This window comes from Portunus trituberculatus, chromosome 36, assembly GCF_017591435.1.
Source record: "Portunus trituberculatus isolate SZX2019 chromosome 36, ASM1759143v1, whole genome shotgun sequence".
Classification (NCBI taxonomy): Eukaryota; Metazoa; Arthropoda; class Malacostraca; order Decapoda; family Portunidae; genus Portunus; species Portunus trituberculatus.
In genome coordinates this window covers 3,011,725-3,029,224 of record NC_059290.1, presented here as the reverse complement: position 1 = coordinate 3,029,224, position 17,500 = coordinate 3,011,725, and the positions used below count along the sequence as shown (strand labels likewise).

At 41.7% G+C, this 17,500-nt stretch overlaps 1 protein-coding gene across 1 annotated transcript in view; it reads left to right on the top strand.

Annotated features, from left to right (window-relative positions):
• LOC123513385 overlaps nt 1-17,500 on the top strand; it is a 161,091-nt gene that overhangs the window by 75,136 nt on the left and 68,455 nt on the right. The window lies entirely within an intron of this gene.

The window sequence follows — 17,500 nt, the reverse complement described above, 5'->3', positions numbered from 1 at the left end:
TGGAAGATAAAGAGTAACTAGATAAAAAAGAATGAAAAATGTACTGGATATATTTTCTTAAGAGGCGAAGGATGATAAATAAAGAACAAGATAGACTTAGCAAATCAATAACAGTCTCGAATATGACAAAGCAGAAGCAACATGTAAAAAAAAAAAAAAATAAATAAAAATAAAATAAAAGATAAACCAACAATTTCACAGCAATAACAACGAAACTACAACAAAAAACAGCGTTATCAGATAAACAACAACACGTACGTACCTTAAACAAAATATATATACAACAAAAAAAAACAACAATCAAAATAATAGTAAATAAAAGCATAAATTTTGACAAGACTGATGACAAGGCTCAAGAACAAGAGACCATTACAAATTACCAGCAAAAAAGATAGCCACAATAATAACAGTGACCCAATTACAAAGTGGGGACGGGCGGCAGGTGTAAAAAAAGCAATGGGGCGTGACAGCATTACAGGAGGCATAATTAATGAGGTTAGCAGCGCGGGGGAAGTCTTGCATAACGGAGATAAAAGTTTGCCTTGATGGATGGATGGAAAATAAGCGCCTTAATGCTGCAGAGAAGAAGACAGGGGGAAAAAGAGATCTAAGAGGAAGAAGTGGTAAAAATTAGCTATTTGACGGGAGATAAGGAAGGTGAGGAAGAAGAGTACGTGGTGGTGGTGGTGGTGGTGGTGGTGGTGAAGGTGGTGGAATTGCAGTGGTGATGATGGTAATGGTGGTGTTAATAATGTGATGATGATGCTAATAATGCTAATAGTGATAATAGTAATAATAATAATAATGATAATGATGATAATGATAATAATGATAATGATACTACTACTACTACTACTACTACTACTACTACTACTACTACTACTACTACTACTACTACTACTACTACTACTACTACTACTACTACTACTACTACTACTACTACAGGAAGCTAATTATATGCAGTGACGTAAGTGTTTCTCTTCTTTTTCTGATCCCCCAAGTGTTTAGATAGCCGTTGTGCTTCGAGGGAACATGAGGTTAAGAAGTTCAGAAGTTCAAAGAAAGTGTTGGTTACTTTGAATGTGATTTCCTTCCAATTTGGCATCGTGTGTGTGTGTGTGTGTGTGTGTGTGTGTGTGTGTGTGTGTGTGTGTGTGTGTGTGTGTGTGTGTGTGTGTGTGAAAGTGAAAGAGTAATACGTCGATGAAAAAAATAAGTTAACCGTCACTGCAACAATGAGATCATATAACGTTTAGAGAGAGAGAGAGAGAGAGAGAGAGAGAGAGAGAGAGAGAGAGAGAGAGAGAGAGAGAGAGAGAGAGACAGACAGACAGACAGACAGACAGACAGACAGACAGACAGACAGACAGACAGATAGACAGAAAGACAGACAGACAAAGACAGAGAGTGAAAGGCAGAAAGAGACAGAGAGAGCCAAAGACACAGAAACAGACAGAGAGCAACAGCCACAGACCAGCCAAACAGGAGACACAACACCCAGGCAATGAAAACAAAAACCCAAGGAATGCTGTAATAAACTTGACACTTACTGGGCAACACAATAGTGAGCTGTGGCGAGGTGTGGTGACGCAAGTGGGGAAGTGTGGCGGGTATCAGGTGTCAGGGTGTCAAGGTGTGGCGGAGCAGCGTCTGGCAGCAGGTGGCGGTGGCGCAGGTGTCGGGGCAGCTTGGGAGAGAGAGAGGGAGTGGTGAAGGTCAAGTCTAAGAGGCGCTGGTTGTGGCGTCTTGGGTGTGGGAATGTGTGTGAGTGTTCCTGGCCAGCCTGTTTTCTGTGCCATTCAGTGCAGGTTAGAGTGAATGAATGGAGGGATTATGCAACCAACTCGGCTTGTGTTTCCCTGTTGTGTCTGGTTGTTTGTGTCTTGCAAGTGTCGCTCTGATGTTTTCTATCATATGATCAGTTGCAGAGTGAGTTTTTCGGGGTTTTTTTAAATGTTTTGTCTCATGAACACTATTTTGCAAGGATTTAGAGGTGGTTAGCCAGGTTTATATGTGTGCCTTTTCTGATTATTGTGTAGAATCACCAACCCCTTCAGTACCATGATGCTTACCATTTGGCGATTCTAAGCCGCTTCAGAAACTCATGTGAGGATTAAAATTGGTGAGAATTCTGGCCATTGATCTTCCGACCTCCACAGACTCTTCATAATGTAAATAAAATCATATCATATCCTAAACTCATGGTAAAAATGCGTCCCAGTACAGAAGGGCTTAAGCTTACCCTGGACTCATGAATGCACACTTTAAGACCCATCCACCCACAACACTGCAGCATGTTAAGTGTAATCGATAGGACGCAGTGACAGGTTTGTTGATGCTTCTTTGTGTTGGATCGCTGCTTTCTAATTTGCTTCTTACACTGTTGGATAATTACATGTTTATTGCTCATGTACCGGTTTATCTTCTCATAGTCATAATGTAAGAAGATCTGGGTGCGAATGATGTGGTGATAAGGATGATATTTATATTCTTATTATGCAAGGAGAGTGCTGGCCAAAGACAACAAAAGGAAAGGGCTACTGAGACACCTTGAAACAGAGCAAAGAGAAAAAATGTGCTGGCCATGGACAACAAAAAGGAATGGTTTACTGAGGCACCTTGAAACAGAGCAAAGGCAGTCATGAAAATTTAGGTTAGGTTAGGTTAGGTTAAAAGTGTGCTGGCTAAGGACAACAAAAGGAAAGGGCTACTGAGGCACCTTGAAAAGAGCAAATACAATCATCAAAATCTGAAGAATATGAGTCTTGATACCTCCATCTTGAAAGAGTCATAAGAAAGGAGGAAATACAGAAACAGGCAGGAAATTTGAGTTTAGCAGGGAAAGAGGTGAATGAGTGAGAATATTGAATTACCGTGAGTACGATTAGACGAATTCATTTATATTAGGAAGAGTCTATGTAGGTCAGAAGATTAATGGCCAGTCTTCAATATTTCAATCCCCACATAAGTTTCTGAAGCTGTATAGAATCACCAGATAGTAACCAGAATGAATATGAGAACACATCATGGTAGTGAAGAGGTTAATGTATTTGAACACTTCCTGGTTAGTGGTTGTTTGGCTCAGCTGGAGTTGATGACTTCTGGTGGTGATAGAGAGAAGTTATGTTGTGAAAGACTTGCAATATAAAAATCGGGATGTTCCTTTGCACTGTTGCTCTCCTTAGTGCCTGGCGTCTTCAGTGGGTCTCTTTCTCCTCCTTTGTTTGGTTGCTCTTGGCCAGATTCCCTCATACAAAATAAGATAAAATGAGAAAAAAAAGTAGATAAATGGAGGAATTGAACAGTGAAGGTTTAAAGAAGTCACCGCCCTGCACTTACATTATTGCTGTTGGCGACACTAATGCTGTACTCTCATGACTGCAGGATACCGGTCAAGGGCGCGCAAAAAAAAGACCAATTTGCTTTATAAAAAAAAGTAAACAGAAAACATTTCCATAATGAAGGCCAATTAAGGTCCAAAGATGTCCCGATACTCCTGAAGGTGGTGGTGGTGGTGGTGGTGGTGGTGGTGGCGATAGTGATCAGAGGTAGGTGTGGTGGTGTCGCTGCCTGCTTCCACTGATAAGTCAACACCATACTGCCATGTGAGAGCGGCGGGTCCTGGCGGTGCATCGGTAATAAGCACGCAGGCGGGTAGTGCGTGGCCCGAGGCGCGCCACACGGGATGGGAACCAGCGCTGATGCCTTACCTGGAACACCCGCTGCTGGAGGGCGCCGCTCAGACACTGGGAACACTGAGGCCGGCAGCTGAGGGGTCGTGGTGGTGGTGGTGATGGTACTGCTGCTGTTGATGATGCCTTCGGGGTACTGACAGATATAGAAAGAGAGGAAAAAAGAAGGATGTAGAAAGCAACTGAAAATACCGGATAAAAAAAGAATATATATAAAGAGAAAAAAATATAGAAAACAAAGACAAAAATAAAATGGAAAAATTGTTGGAAAGAGCGAAAAACAGAATACATCTTGGAAAAAAAAGGCGAGAGAGAGAGAGAGAGAGAGAGAGAGAGAGAGAGAGAGAGAGAGAGAGAGAGAGAGAAAGGTTAAAAGAATAATGTTTGCTGGGGAAATATTGGCTAAGGCAGAAGGTGACGTATTCCTTGGTGTGGAAATATAACATTTTGAAGCAATGGCCGGAATGCTTGAGTACCTGCACTTACCATCCCCTCTCTGGGCCTCACTTGTAATCTGTGCCTTGTCACACCTTCCAGTGCCATCCATGTCCAAATGTGTCCCTGCTCAAGAATTCATAACTTCCAGTATCCATTTTAGTCTTCCTCAGTGGCACATTTTTTTCTCTTATTTTACCGTGACATTTATTTCTCAGCCATTTTATTGTCTGCCATTTATCACGAAACTTTTTTTTTTGCATTAATTTACCTATGTGTGATTTTTTTTTTCTGTGAGTCTTGGGGCCATTTTTCTGTCTATTTTCCATTTACTATTCTCATTTACCGTTTTCTGTAACCTCGCCACTATACCTGTGCCATTTTCTTTCATTTCCTTACGACATCTATATATGCATCTTTTCCACCGACGATTTTTTCCAGTGACGATGGATTCCTACAATATATATCTAAGCCAAAAGTTTCCCCCCCCCCCACAAAACACTTTCCTACACGCCCCGCCACTTACTCAAACCAGTACTCTGAATCAGCAAACTCTGGCCTCAGTACCGGCCTCTTGATTCATGTATCGTCATATATAAGATTCACGCGGGTTACGAGGCAGACATCTCCCTTACTCTGGCAACACTTCTGCTCTGCACCTTCACTTCTTTCAAAAGGGTCTCGTTGAAGTGGCAAGAGTTTTAAGGATGTGTATATGGTTTTAAGACAGATTGACACTATTTTTCTATTGAATCTTTATCATAAACCACAGATATACTCTTGGAAATCAGAGAAATTATATGTTTGGCTTTGGAAAATAGCAATGTGGGACATACACTAGTTTCAAATGAGTCTCGTTGAAGTGGCACGGGTTTTAAGGATGTATATATGGTTCTAAGACAGATTGATCTTAAAAAACCGGATAATCATATATATGGCCTTGGAAAATAATAATGTCGGAGCTAAATTGCTTTCAAAAATGTTCTCGTTAAGTGGCACGGGTTAAGAATGTCTATATGGCTCTATGAAAGATTGAGAAGCCATCTATACCATTAACCACAGATATTCTCTTGAGAACCCGAGTAATCATATGAATGGCATTGGGAAATAGTAATGTGGGAGTTACACTACTTTCAAAAGGGTCTCGTAGAAGTGTCACGGGTTTAAGAATGTATATATGGCTCTACGACAGAATGGCAAGATTTTTCTGTATCATAAACCACAGAAACACTCTTAGGAACCCGGATGATCATCTCTATGGTCTTAGAAAATAGTGTTATGAGAGCTAAAACTTTCAAATGAGTCTCCTTGAAGTGGCACGGGTTTTAAAAGGATGTGCATATGGTTTTGTAACAGATGGACAAGGTTTTTCTGTATCATTAACCACACAAATACTCTTGAAAACCAGCGTAATCATATGCTTGACCTTTGAAAATAGTAGTGATGAAAGAGCTACTTTACTTTCAAAAGGCTCTCGTAAAAGTGTCACGGTTTAAGAATGTATATGTTTCTATGACAACTAAACAAGATTTCTTTATCACTAACCACATATATAGTATTGAAAATCCGGGCAATCAACTCTTTGGTCTTGAAAAGTAGCTGTGATGTGAGAGGAAAGCGTTTCTAAACACGGAGGAGGTTAGGGAGTGGCTGTGGTATTGTTACGTCACAGAGCTGATGTTGAAAACCTGCCCATGTTTTTAAGCAGCGGGAGGGCCGGGAGAGACTTTCACACGCCTCCTTAAGCTGCGAGGTGAAGGAGGCAGGCCCGGGTCATGGCAGGTTACTGGGCTACTGTTCATAAGTGAGGGTGTGAGGGTGTTAAGTGTGTTGTCTGCCAGTTGTCTTGATGGTAATGTGTGTTGAGGGTGGAAGGTCGAAGATTAGGTTAGGTTGCTCAAGTGTTGGTTGCAGTGTTGGTTTCTGAGGTTGCGTTAGGTTAGGTTAAGTGTGGTTTGGTTTGCTTGGGATTAAAGTGGCCAATTATACTACTACTACTACTACTACTACTACTACTACTACTACTACTACTACTACTACTACTACTACTACTACTACTACTACTACTACTACTACTACTACTACTACTTTGGGTATCATTTGTTACTTTTTGTCTCACGTTAGGTTGGACAAGGTGAGGTACGGTCAGATTGTATTAGTCTACTTTGCGAATAACTTTGTCCAAATTAGTTTACGTTAAAAGACTTCGATCTAATTTCGACATATGTGAAATATATTAAATTCCTCTGATTTCAGGTTACATTCTATTACACTCTTTTACCTTTCCTCACGTTGGATTGAAACACAAGACGGTGGCGGTAGAGGGAATATTCTTGGACAAGGCAGAGTAAATGTACAGCGTTAGGAGGGAGGCACCACTGAACTAATACAGAGGCGTGAGGCGGTGACAGAGGAGCGTGGAGTGGAATGTTGTTACGTTGCCTTATGTTTTGTTAATTCGCGTTACGTCAGGATTAGCACAGTGGTGGTAGGAGTGACACTCTCAGACAAGACAGGTTAACCCCTTCAGGACCATGACGCGTTTCCATATTCATTCTGCTTACTATTTGGTGATTTTATACAGCTTCAGAAACTCATGTGTGGGATTGGAATAGTGAAGACTGTGGCCATTAATCTTCTGATCTCCATAAACCTTTCCTAATGTCAATAAAATGGTCTAATGGTACACAAATCTCAAAATAAAAAATGTGTCCCAGTATTGAAGAAGTTAAAAGTACAGCATGGAAAGCCGTGGCGAGGTAATGGAGTGGCGTGAGGCGGTGACAGTGGAGCAGGGTGGAGTGTTGCGTCTGGCTTCGTTAAACAGTGACAGGTGGAAGCAAATAGAGTGTCCACCTCGTTAGTGGGGCCAGTTTTTTTGACAGGCGGGGTCGTAAAGAGGGGGAAAGATGTCTTGTTCTAAGCCACACGATTCCGTAACTTGGCTGCGGCCTTCGCTGTGCCTGGTCTGTTTAGAGTTGTCGCTTTTAGGGTCGTGAAGCGTGGCGGTGAGGGCCTGACTGGTGTGTTGATGCCTTGTTTCCTCGTCGTGTTTCATTGTTCCCGCGCGTGTTGAGGTTTGTGTGTGTGTGTGTGTGAGAGAGAGAGAGAGAGAGAGAGAGAGAGAGAGAGAGAGAGAGTGTGTGTGTGTGTGTGTGTGTGTGTGTGTGTGTGTGTGTGTGTGTGCGCAGTATATTCTCACCCTTTCTACACATACATACCTACATACACACATACAAACACCATTACCATTCTTACATCCTCCCTATACTAGAAACGTACTCTTCTTCTTTCCCCCTTTCCCCTCACCCTAACTTCCCCTTCCCTTTCCTCTCCCCCCATCTCCCCTTCCCCCCACAAACATCATCCCCTCCCAACAATACATCAAAACCTTAATTACCGAGGGACACAAGGGCGAAGATCTTAGCCAGTTAGTGTCAATTTTGGCCTTTACGACACCCTGATATAGAGAAGCTTAATTCTGTGTCATATTATTAAAGTGACGCTTAAACATGTGTGTCTGTTGTTATTGTGGTCTCTCTCTCTCTCTCTCTCTCTCTCTCTCTCTCTCTCTCTCTCTCTCTCTCTCTTTGTGTGTGTTGGGAAGGGTGTGGGTGGTATTGGGTGGTGGTGGTGGCTGTTAGAGTGACAGCGACACGTGTTTTGGTAGTGGTGGTGGTGGTGGTGGTGGTGGTGGTGGTGGTGGTGGTTCGAGTTTGCTGTATTGGTGTATTGAAGTGTTTTTGTTTTGGTATTTTTTGCTTTCTTTTGGTCGTGTCTTTGTTCTTGTTGTTATTCTATTTATTGTTACTACTACTACTACTACTACTACTACTACTACTACTACTACTACTACTACTACTACTACTACTACTACTACTACTACTACTACTATAAGAACAACAACAACAACTTCTGACGTCAATACTTCAACCACCACCACCACCACCACCACCACTAACAACAACAACAACAACAACAAAAGCAACGATATCTACCAAATCTGACCAGAAACAAACATAACCTCACCAAAAGAAGAAAAAAAAAAGAAAAAAGAAAACGAAAAAAGAAGAAAGGAAAAGAAAAAAAAGGAAGAGAGAAAAAAAAACATACATACATACAGACAGACAGACACCTCTTCACGTCAGCGGGCGGGAAGAAATATAACTTTCCTGCCTCATAATCCAGTCAACAGCTCCAGGGAAAAAAAAAGAAAAAAATATAGGTTAGCTTGACGAAGGAAGGACCATTATTATTTTTTCCCCATGTTAGGAGGAGGAGGAGGAGGAGGAGGAGGAGGAGGAGGAGAAGGAAGAGGAGGAGGAGGATCTGAATTTGTTATATGGTGTTATGCATAGTTAAGCTTCGTGTAGGAGGAGGAGGAGGAGGAGGAGGAGGAGGAGGAGGAGGAGGAGGAGGAGGAGGAGAAAAAGATGAGCAGGACTAACAGTAGATGAAAAAAGGAGAAGGAGGAAGAGGAGATCAAGGAAAAAAAGTGAACTAACGTAGATGGAGGGTAAGGATTAGGAAGAGGAGGAGGAGAAGTATGAGTATGAATATGAATAAGAAGATGAGGAGGAGGAGGAAGAGGAGGAAGAGGAGGAAGAGGAGGAGGAAGTTAAGTAAAATAAATAAGAATAACAATATGAGCACATCAAGAACCCTTTACTATAAAAAAAACTGTAATATATCCTCCTCCTCCTCCTCCTCCTTCTCCTCCTCCTCCTCCTCCTCCTCCTCCTCCTCCTCCTCCTCCTCTTGGCACGTCTCACTGGCAGGAAACTCGATATAAAGCCCCACGCGACGGCTCTGTTTAGACAAGTAGGCGAGAAACGTTAACTTAATTACCTCAACAAATTACATTCCACAACCAAAAGGGACTGCCAATTGCTCGCTCTTTGTCACCCCTTTGCCTCCTCCCTATCCTCGCCCTATCACCTATTTCCATCTCCAGTTTTCCTCCTTTATCTTTCTCTTTCCGTTTTTTTCTTTCTCTTTTCGTCAGTCACCCCTGTAAATTTCTTTGTCTTAGTTCCGTTTTCTTTTTTTTTTTTTGTTTTGTTTTGTTGTGTTGTTTGGTTCCTCGTTTTTGTGTGTGTGTGTGTGTGTGTGTGTGTGTGGAGTGTTTTGATGTCTGTTTTGTTATTGTATTTCTTCTTTTTCTTGTTCTTTTTCTTGTTTTCTTTTTTTCTTCTTGTTCTTGGTCGGTCTAATATTTATTCCGCCAGCTTCCTCCTTCTTCTCCTCCTCCTCCTCCTCCTCCTCCTCCTCCTCCTCCTCCTCCTCCTCCTCCTTGACCGCCTCTTCCTCTCACTCTTACCCAAATTTGCTCCCTTCACCCTCTAATTCTCTCTCTCTCTCTCTCTCTCTCTCTCTCTCTCTCTCTCTCTCTCTCTCTCTCTCTCTCTCTCTCTCTCTCTCTCTCTCTCTCTCTCTCTCTCTCTCTCACCCTTTTCTGACCCTCAAATATGGTTGTATCCATTTCCTCCTCCTCCTCCTCCTCCTCCTCCTCCTCCTCCTCCTCATTGCGCATCTCTTTTCTTTTGTTTCTTTTCACTTTTCATATTGTTTTCTTTTCTTTTTGTTTGTTTTGATCTTATTTATTCTCGTTCTCGTTCTTTTTCTTCTTGTTCTTGTTCCTCTTTCACGAATGCATAAGAGAGAGAGAGAGAGAGAGAGAGAGAGAGAGAGAGAGAGAGAGAGCAATACCCTGCCAAGTGCCGGCCCATAAAGAAAGGAGATAAAACTAGTAAGGGATAAAATGGACGTTTTGTAGGGGTGTAATTTAAAGACCACCACTATGTCTGTATTTTTGTAACCCAGTACCTGTGTATACCTCCAACTTCCCTTTAGCTGTCACGTTTCCTTTCTTTTTTTTTTGCCTTACACATATTAACCTAACGTAACCTAGCCTTACCTAACCTAACCTTACCTAACCTAACCTAACCTAACCTAACCTAACCTAACCTAACCTGACCTAACCTAACCTAACCTAACCATCATATATACTAACCCAACCTAATCTAACAAAATTTTTCGTAACTTACTTGGTTGCATGGTTGTTTGCTTACTTACTGACTGACTGACTGACTGACTGACTGACTGACTGACTGACTGACTGACTGACTTACTTACTGACTTACTTACTGACTGACTGACTTAAACCTAACCTAATCTAATCTAACACACTTTTATGTACTTTTCCTGTTTGATTTTCTTTTTTGTTTTCATTTTGTTTTTCTGACGTCAAGGTTTTAATATTTTCTTCTTTTTCGTTTTATTTTATTTCTTTTTTAGTTTGTGTGATTACTTGGTGTTGTTTATCATGTTTTTTTTTTTTTTAGTTTATTTAGCTCTATGTTGATGTTACTTTGTTTTGTCTAGCAAGTGTGTGTGTGTGTGTGTGTGTGTGTGTGTGTGTGTGTGTGTGTGTGTGTGTGTGTGTGTGTGTGTGTGTGTGTGTGTGTGTGTGTTCCAGCAGTGTTTCAAGTCATTCACAATCCTATCTCACCAGACAATTGACATTCCTTCCAAACCTTAACTTTTTCCTCCACGTGGTGAGGGAAGCCTGACTGCTGCAGAGACGGACTACCACCAACCACACTGGCCAATAAAAACACGAATGAACACGTGCAGATCCTTTCCAGGCGCTATGTTACAGGGAGCAGCGGAATACCGGACACTTTTCTGTCCCGTCATGTGGCAAAACTGAGAAAACTAGAACTCTATATGTGTGTGTGTGTGTGTGTGTGTGTGTGTGTGTGTGTGTGTGTGTGTGTGTGTGTGTGTGTGTGTGAGGATGAATTCTTTTCTGTGCAGTCAGAAGAGTTCACCAGTTTTTTTTTTTTTTTTTATGTTTTTCTTGTACCGAATTGTGGTTTTATTATTTTTAACCTTTAGTTTGTCTCCACATTGCAGACTCATTGTTGGTTTGGTCAGCCTTTGTCGACACTGACACCACTGTAAGAAACTGTTTAGATGGAATGAAAAAAAAAGAAGAAAAAAGTGAAAAAAAAATGAATTGAGGTTAATTTAATCTTTATTAAGCTACAAAAAGGAAAAAAGTGGAGGCCTTGTATTGTAGCAAATAGTTTTTAAAGATTGTGGAAAATTTATAAGGAATGTTCAGTTGGCAGTGGACATAGAATGGGAAGAAGACCACCACTATGTCTGTATTTTTGTAACCCAGTACCTGTGTATACTTCGAACTTCCCTTTAGCTGTCACGTTTCCTTTCTTTTTTTTTTTTTCCTTACACATATTAACGACGAAACTCATTCAGTCTACATTAAATTCCAAAAAGTATGAGTTTGAGACACTTTAGCATAAAACGTGTGGGAAAACCTGTAGATGATAAAGTGAACGATGAACTGTCAGTGAAAGACCAATTAACAATATACAGAAGATTAATTTCATATTTGCTAATCTACCAAAGTACAAAATACTTTGAGAGAGAGAGAGAGAGAGAGAGAGAGAGAGAGAGAGAGAGAGAGAGAGAGAGAGAGAGAGAGAGAGAGAGAGAGAGAGAGAGAGAGAGAGAGAGAGAGAGAGAGAGAGAGAGAGAGAGAGAGAAAATCATCATTGCTAAGTTACAAAAGTCCACATTTGAGAGACAAGTAGAAAAGAATAAGCCATAAAAGGACTGTGTAGCAAAGACCAACCAGCAATGGAAGGGTATTGACAAGTGCCTGACTTTCCCCCTGCTAGTTCCAGTCACAGGGTCAAGAGTGCCTAACAGAACAAAGGCACCGCTGCATTATTGGTCTTGCCACTGTCTGCCCTCGACCTTGCTCAGTTATCGAGGTCAGAGGTCAGAGAGATACGAAGAGTTGAAATTGCGAAAACCCACCACGAGAGAGAGAGAGAGAGAGAGAACAAATGATAGCTGTCGAAGTGGGTTTAAGTAGGATAAGAAGGGTTAAAGATGATATTGTGATAGATGGAGGAGTGTTGTGTTGGAGAGAGAGAGAGAGAGAGAGAGAGAGAGAGAGAGAGAGAGAGAGAGAGAGAGAGAGAGGTCATAGAAAAAGATAAAAAAGTAAGAATCATCCCAAATATAGAAACATGACGAAAAATAAATAGAAAATAAACAAAAATAAACACAAAACTAAGACAAAAAAGAAAAACAAAAAAGTGAAGTGAGAAAAAGAAAAGAAACTAAGTAAAAAAAAAAGAAAATAGAAAAGAAAGCGACCCCGAAAATACAAAAAACTAACAATAAAAAGAAAAATAGAAAAGTAACGAAAAAAAAAAAAGAAAAGCTGGTAGAGATACACGCTTTGACATGTTCACGACCATTCCCTGTCCCGCCTGCCCACCACCACCACCACCACCACCACCACCACCACCACCATAACCATTACCACAATCTACTCCCATCACCACCACAACTGCCTCTCTAACAAGCGGGTGTGGATTCCTCCCCTGCTGGCCACAATAACAGCTGAAGTGACCATGAAACACACACACAGACACACTCTCTCTCTCTCTCTCTCTCTCTCTCTCTCTCTCTCTCTCTGTCTGTCTTCATTTATTGATATATAACTCTCCACTATCATCTTTTGTCTTTTTATATATTTCACTGTCTATTTTTCCTCTTTTCAATTTACATTTGTCTTGTCAGAGAGAGAGAGAGAGAGAGAGAGAGAGAGAGAGAGAGAGAGAGAGGAGAAACGGAGGAAAGGTAGGAAGAATGAATAAATGGAGTGTAGAGATAAATGGATTAAGACTCAGAGAGAGAGAGAGAGAGAGAGAGCAGTAGCCAGTCATAAAACAAAGATCGTTCAAACTTCCTCTTTCCCTTCACTTCTCCCTCCTTCCCTCCCTCCTTTCCTTCCCTGAGGCTTCTGTAGACCTTTCCTCCTCCTCCTCCTCCTCCTCCTCCTCCTCCCCCCAACCATCGTCCCTCCCCTTAACAAGACCCAAAACCCCCAAACTGACATCCCTGACCACACTTCTCCAATAAAATAAACTGAGATGGAAATAAAACAAGGTGGACATAAATAAAGATGAAAAATAAAAGGTTCTATTGAAGTGTCATTAGGAAATTTATTAGTGTGTATAGTGAGAACAGGTTACGTTAGTTTTTTGTGTGTATTTTTGTTTTCTGTTAGTTTGGGTGTAGATTAGAGAGAGAGAGAGAGAGAGAGAGAGAGAGAGAGAGAGAGAGAGAGAGCACCTTCACACCTTTGGAAGCTTGTGTAAATGTCCTGATAATATCTACACGCCTCTTCCCAAACACACACACACACACACACACACACACACACACACACACACACACACACACACACACACACACACACACACACACACACACACACACACACACACACACACACACACACACACACACACACACACACAAGGTTCCTCAAACACACACAAAAAAAAAAGTAAGGCAGATTTTTTCTTTCAAGATGAGAATAAATTGTCTTTTCAGATTTTCCTTAAAAAGTCAGAGTGCCTTCCAGTAAGTGCTTAGGGTTGCTGTTACTGAAAGGTCGTTAAGGGATCAGTTTCCCCGTAAAGTGCCCTGAACTGTGACTTCGCCCTGGTTTGTGAGGGATTAAAACAAGGGGGAGTTTGATTCCTGTGAGTTTTGTCGAGATAAATAAAAAGTGTGATTGATGTCTTAACTCCTTTTGTTACTACTATTCTTACTATTGCTGCTGCTACTACTGCTACTACTACTGCTACTATCACTGCTACTAGTGCTGCAACTGCTACTACTACTACTACTACTACTACTGGTACTAATCGTGGACTATTTTCCAAAGCCACAGAGATGATTAGCGACGTTTTCAAGAGTGTTTCATCAGTTAGTAATGGAGAAATCTTGTCACTGCCTCTAGAACCGTAAAAACACCTTAAAATCGAGTAAATTTTAATAAAACCTTTTGAAATAGTGGAGGTGAAATACAGATGTCTTTGAGAATACGGCCCTTTTGTTTTATTAATGGTCCCATATCCCTGTGAAAAGGTTAATGATGCAGCTTAGCGTGTGGAAATAAAGTACATCGTTAAATGGGTCATACAGTCATACAGCCTATAGAAATTCAGCATACAAAACACCGTGAAAAGGCTTTGTTTCGTTACTCAATTATTATCTTGGCAGGTTTCCCAGCCATAATAATCTTAACTCCTTCACTACTGAGACGCCTTTTTACCCTGAGTTGTGGTTACGGTTAGACGATTTTATTTACATTATGAGCTGTCTATGGATGTCAGAAGATTAATGGGCAGAGTCTTCACTATTTAAATCCTCACAAGAGTTTCTGGTGGTGTGTAAAATCTCCAGTTAGTAAGCAGAATGAATATGGGATGTCGTCGTGGTACTGAAGAGTGTAGAGTCGTTGTTTTCATACATGGCGATAACCTTCAGGAATTACTGTTCGTCATACAAGTTACGTAATGAGAAAAACTTTATCTTAAAACAAAACATGAATTTTCCCTACACGTACCACAAATAACCCGGATATAGTTTTTGATATATTTCTCATTGGTGTTGAAAAAGCTAGATAGGATACAAATATTACTTTAAACCTAGCGCACTTTTTTTTTATATTTCCGTAACGCACCACCGCCACCTTTCTTCCTCCCCTCCAGGAAAACAACAACAACCAACAATAACAATACAGAGCTCTTTTCACTTCACTAGACTCATTTCCGTAACATCAGAAAAAAAAGTGTTAACCAGCTTTTAAATTCCTCAACCCCTTCATTACTGGGACGCATTTTTACCTTGAGTTAAGTGTACGACTAGACCATTTTACTTACACTAAAAAAGGTCTATGAAGGTCAGGAGATTAATGGCCACAGTCTTCACTATTTTAATCCCCCACATGAGTTTCTGAAGCTGTATGAATTCACCAACTAGTAAGCAGAATGAATCTAGAAACGCGTCCGGTACTCAATGGGTTAAAACAGTAGATCCTTCGCGCCTTTTCTTAGTGGCCAATCCTTCATGCCCTTCCCCACTCATCACGACTGTCCTGCGTCCAGAGTCTCGCTGCCTCGTTCCTGCAGCCTCACGAGACCCATCTGAGTTCGAATCCCTTTATTGAAGCTTCGTTTGGTTCCAGCCTTGTTTTCTCAGACTTCTCTTTGTTTATCTTTTGTTTGTGGTGTAACGGAAGGAAACACACACACACACACACACACACACTCTCTCTCTCTCTCTCTCTCTCTCTCTCTCTCTCTCTCTCTCTCTCTCTCTCTCTCTCTCTCTCTCTCTCTCTCTCTCTCTCTCTCTCTCTCTCTCTCTCTCTCTCTCTCTCTCTCTCTCTCTCTCTCTCTCTCTCTCTCTCTCTCTCTCTCTCTCTCTCTCTCTCTCTCTCTCTCTCTCGACCACTCACTTCCTTCCCTTTATCTCATTCTCTCCTCCACTTTCCTTCTTCCTTCCTTTCACTATTCCTTCCTCTTCTTTCATTCTCCTCAGCCTGACTTCCTCCTCCCTCTCTCTCTCTCTCTCTCTCTCTCTCTCTCTCTCTCTCTCTCTCTCTCTCTCTCTCTCTCTCTCTCTCTCTCTCTCTCTCTCTCTCTCTCTCTCTCTCTCTCTCTCTCTCTCTCTCTCTCTCTCTCTCTCTCTCTCTCTCTCTCTCTCTCTCTCTCTCATCCTTTTCCTGTCCCCTCCCTTCCCTCCTTCCCTCCATCTATCTTTCTTTTTCTTCCCCTGGGCCTCCTTCCCCTTCCTGCCAAGCTTCCTGTCTTTCTTCCTATTTTATCTCTCTTCCTTTTCCTTTTCCTTCCTTCGTTCTTTTCTTCCTTTTTTTTTCCTGTTTTTAATTTTTTTTTGTCTTCAATTTTTGTTTCCTACCTGTATAATTTTCTCTGTCTCTCTCTTTTCTCTGTCTGTCTGTCTGTTTCTCTCTGTCTTTTTCTGTCTTTGTCTTTGTCTGTCTGTCTGTTCCCTTCTTTATTGTATTTTATGTCGTTTTTCATCAACCAAACCAGATTTTATTCAGTATTTTCATTACATTCTTATATTTTCATAACGTTAAAGATATTAGTCATTTTTTATTAATATTTCCGCTACTATGCACATTTTTCTCTTTAGGTCTCCTCTGTCCACGTGTCTCGTGTGGCTTATGGGAGGGGAGGGGATGGGAGGGTGAGGGAGAGGGAGAGGAAGAGGGAGAAGGAGAGGAGATAGGGACAGATGAGGAAGGAGAGGCGTCATTTTATTAGATAGGGTGATAAGAAAGAGGTTGCAAGTAATAAGGAAATTTTAATGTTATTTTTTTATCATTATACGTTTTGATAAAGACGCGAACAGTTCCTAAACTAAACTAACTCTAGCTACGCACACACACACACACACACACACACACACACACACACACACACACCGCGTAATGTAGTGGTTAGCACGCTCGACTCACAATCGAGAAGGCCGGGTTCGAGTCCCGGCGCGGCGAGGCAAATGGGCAAGCCTCTTAATGTGTGGGGTGTGTTCACCTAGCAGTAAATAGGTACGGGATGTAACTGGAGGGGTTGTGGCCTCGCTTTCCCGGTGTGTGGAGTGTGTTGTGCTCTCAGTCTTACCCAAAGATCGGTCTATGACCTCTGAGCTCGCTCCGTAATGGGGAAGACTGGCTGGGCGACCAGTAGACGACCGTGGTGAATTACACACAAACACACACACACACACACACACACACACACACACACACACACACACACACACACACACACACACACACACACAGGAATAAAGAACATAACATACCATACTTTTGAAAGAGAGAGAGAGAGAGAGAGAGAGAGAGAGAGAGAGAAAACAGTTTCTTTCATTACGTCTTTTTTATCTACTACTACTACTACTACTACTACTACTGCTACTACTACTACTACTACTACTACTACTACTACTACTACTACTACTACTACTACTACTACTACTACTACTACTACTACTGCTACTACTACTACTACTACTGCTACTGCTACTACTACTACTACTACTACTACTACTACTACTACTACTACTACTACTTTATTACCTCCTAACCACAAGAACTTCCCTGCCTCATTACACACACACACACACACACACACACACACACACACACACACACACACACACACACACACACACACACACACACCGCGTAGTGTAGTGGTTAGCACGCTTAACTCACAATCGAGAGGGCCGGGTTCGAGTCCCGGAGTCGGCGAGGCAAATGGGCAAGCCTCTTAATGTGTGGGGTGTGTTCACCTAGCAGTAAATAGGTACGGGATGTAACTGGAGGGTTGTGGCCTCGCTTTCCCGGTGTGTGGAGTGTGTTGTGGTCTCAGTCCTACCCGAAGATCGGTCTATCAGCTCTGAGCTCGCTCCGTAATGGGGAAGACTGGCTGGGTGACCAGTAGACG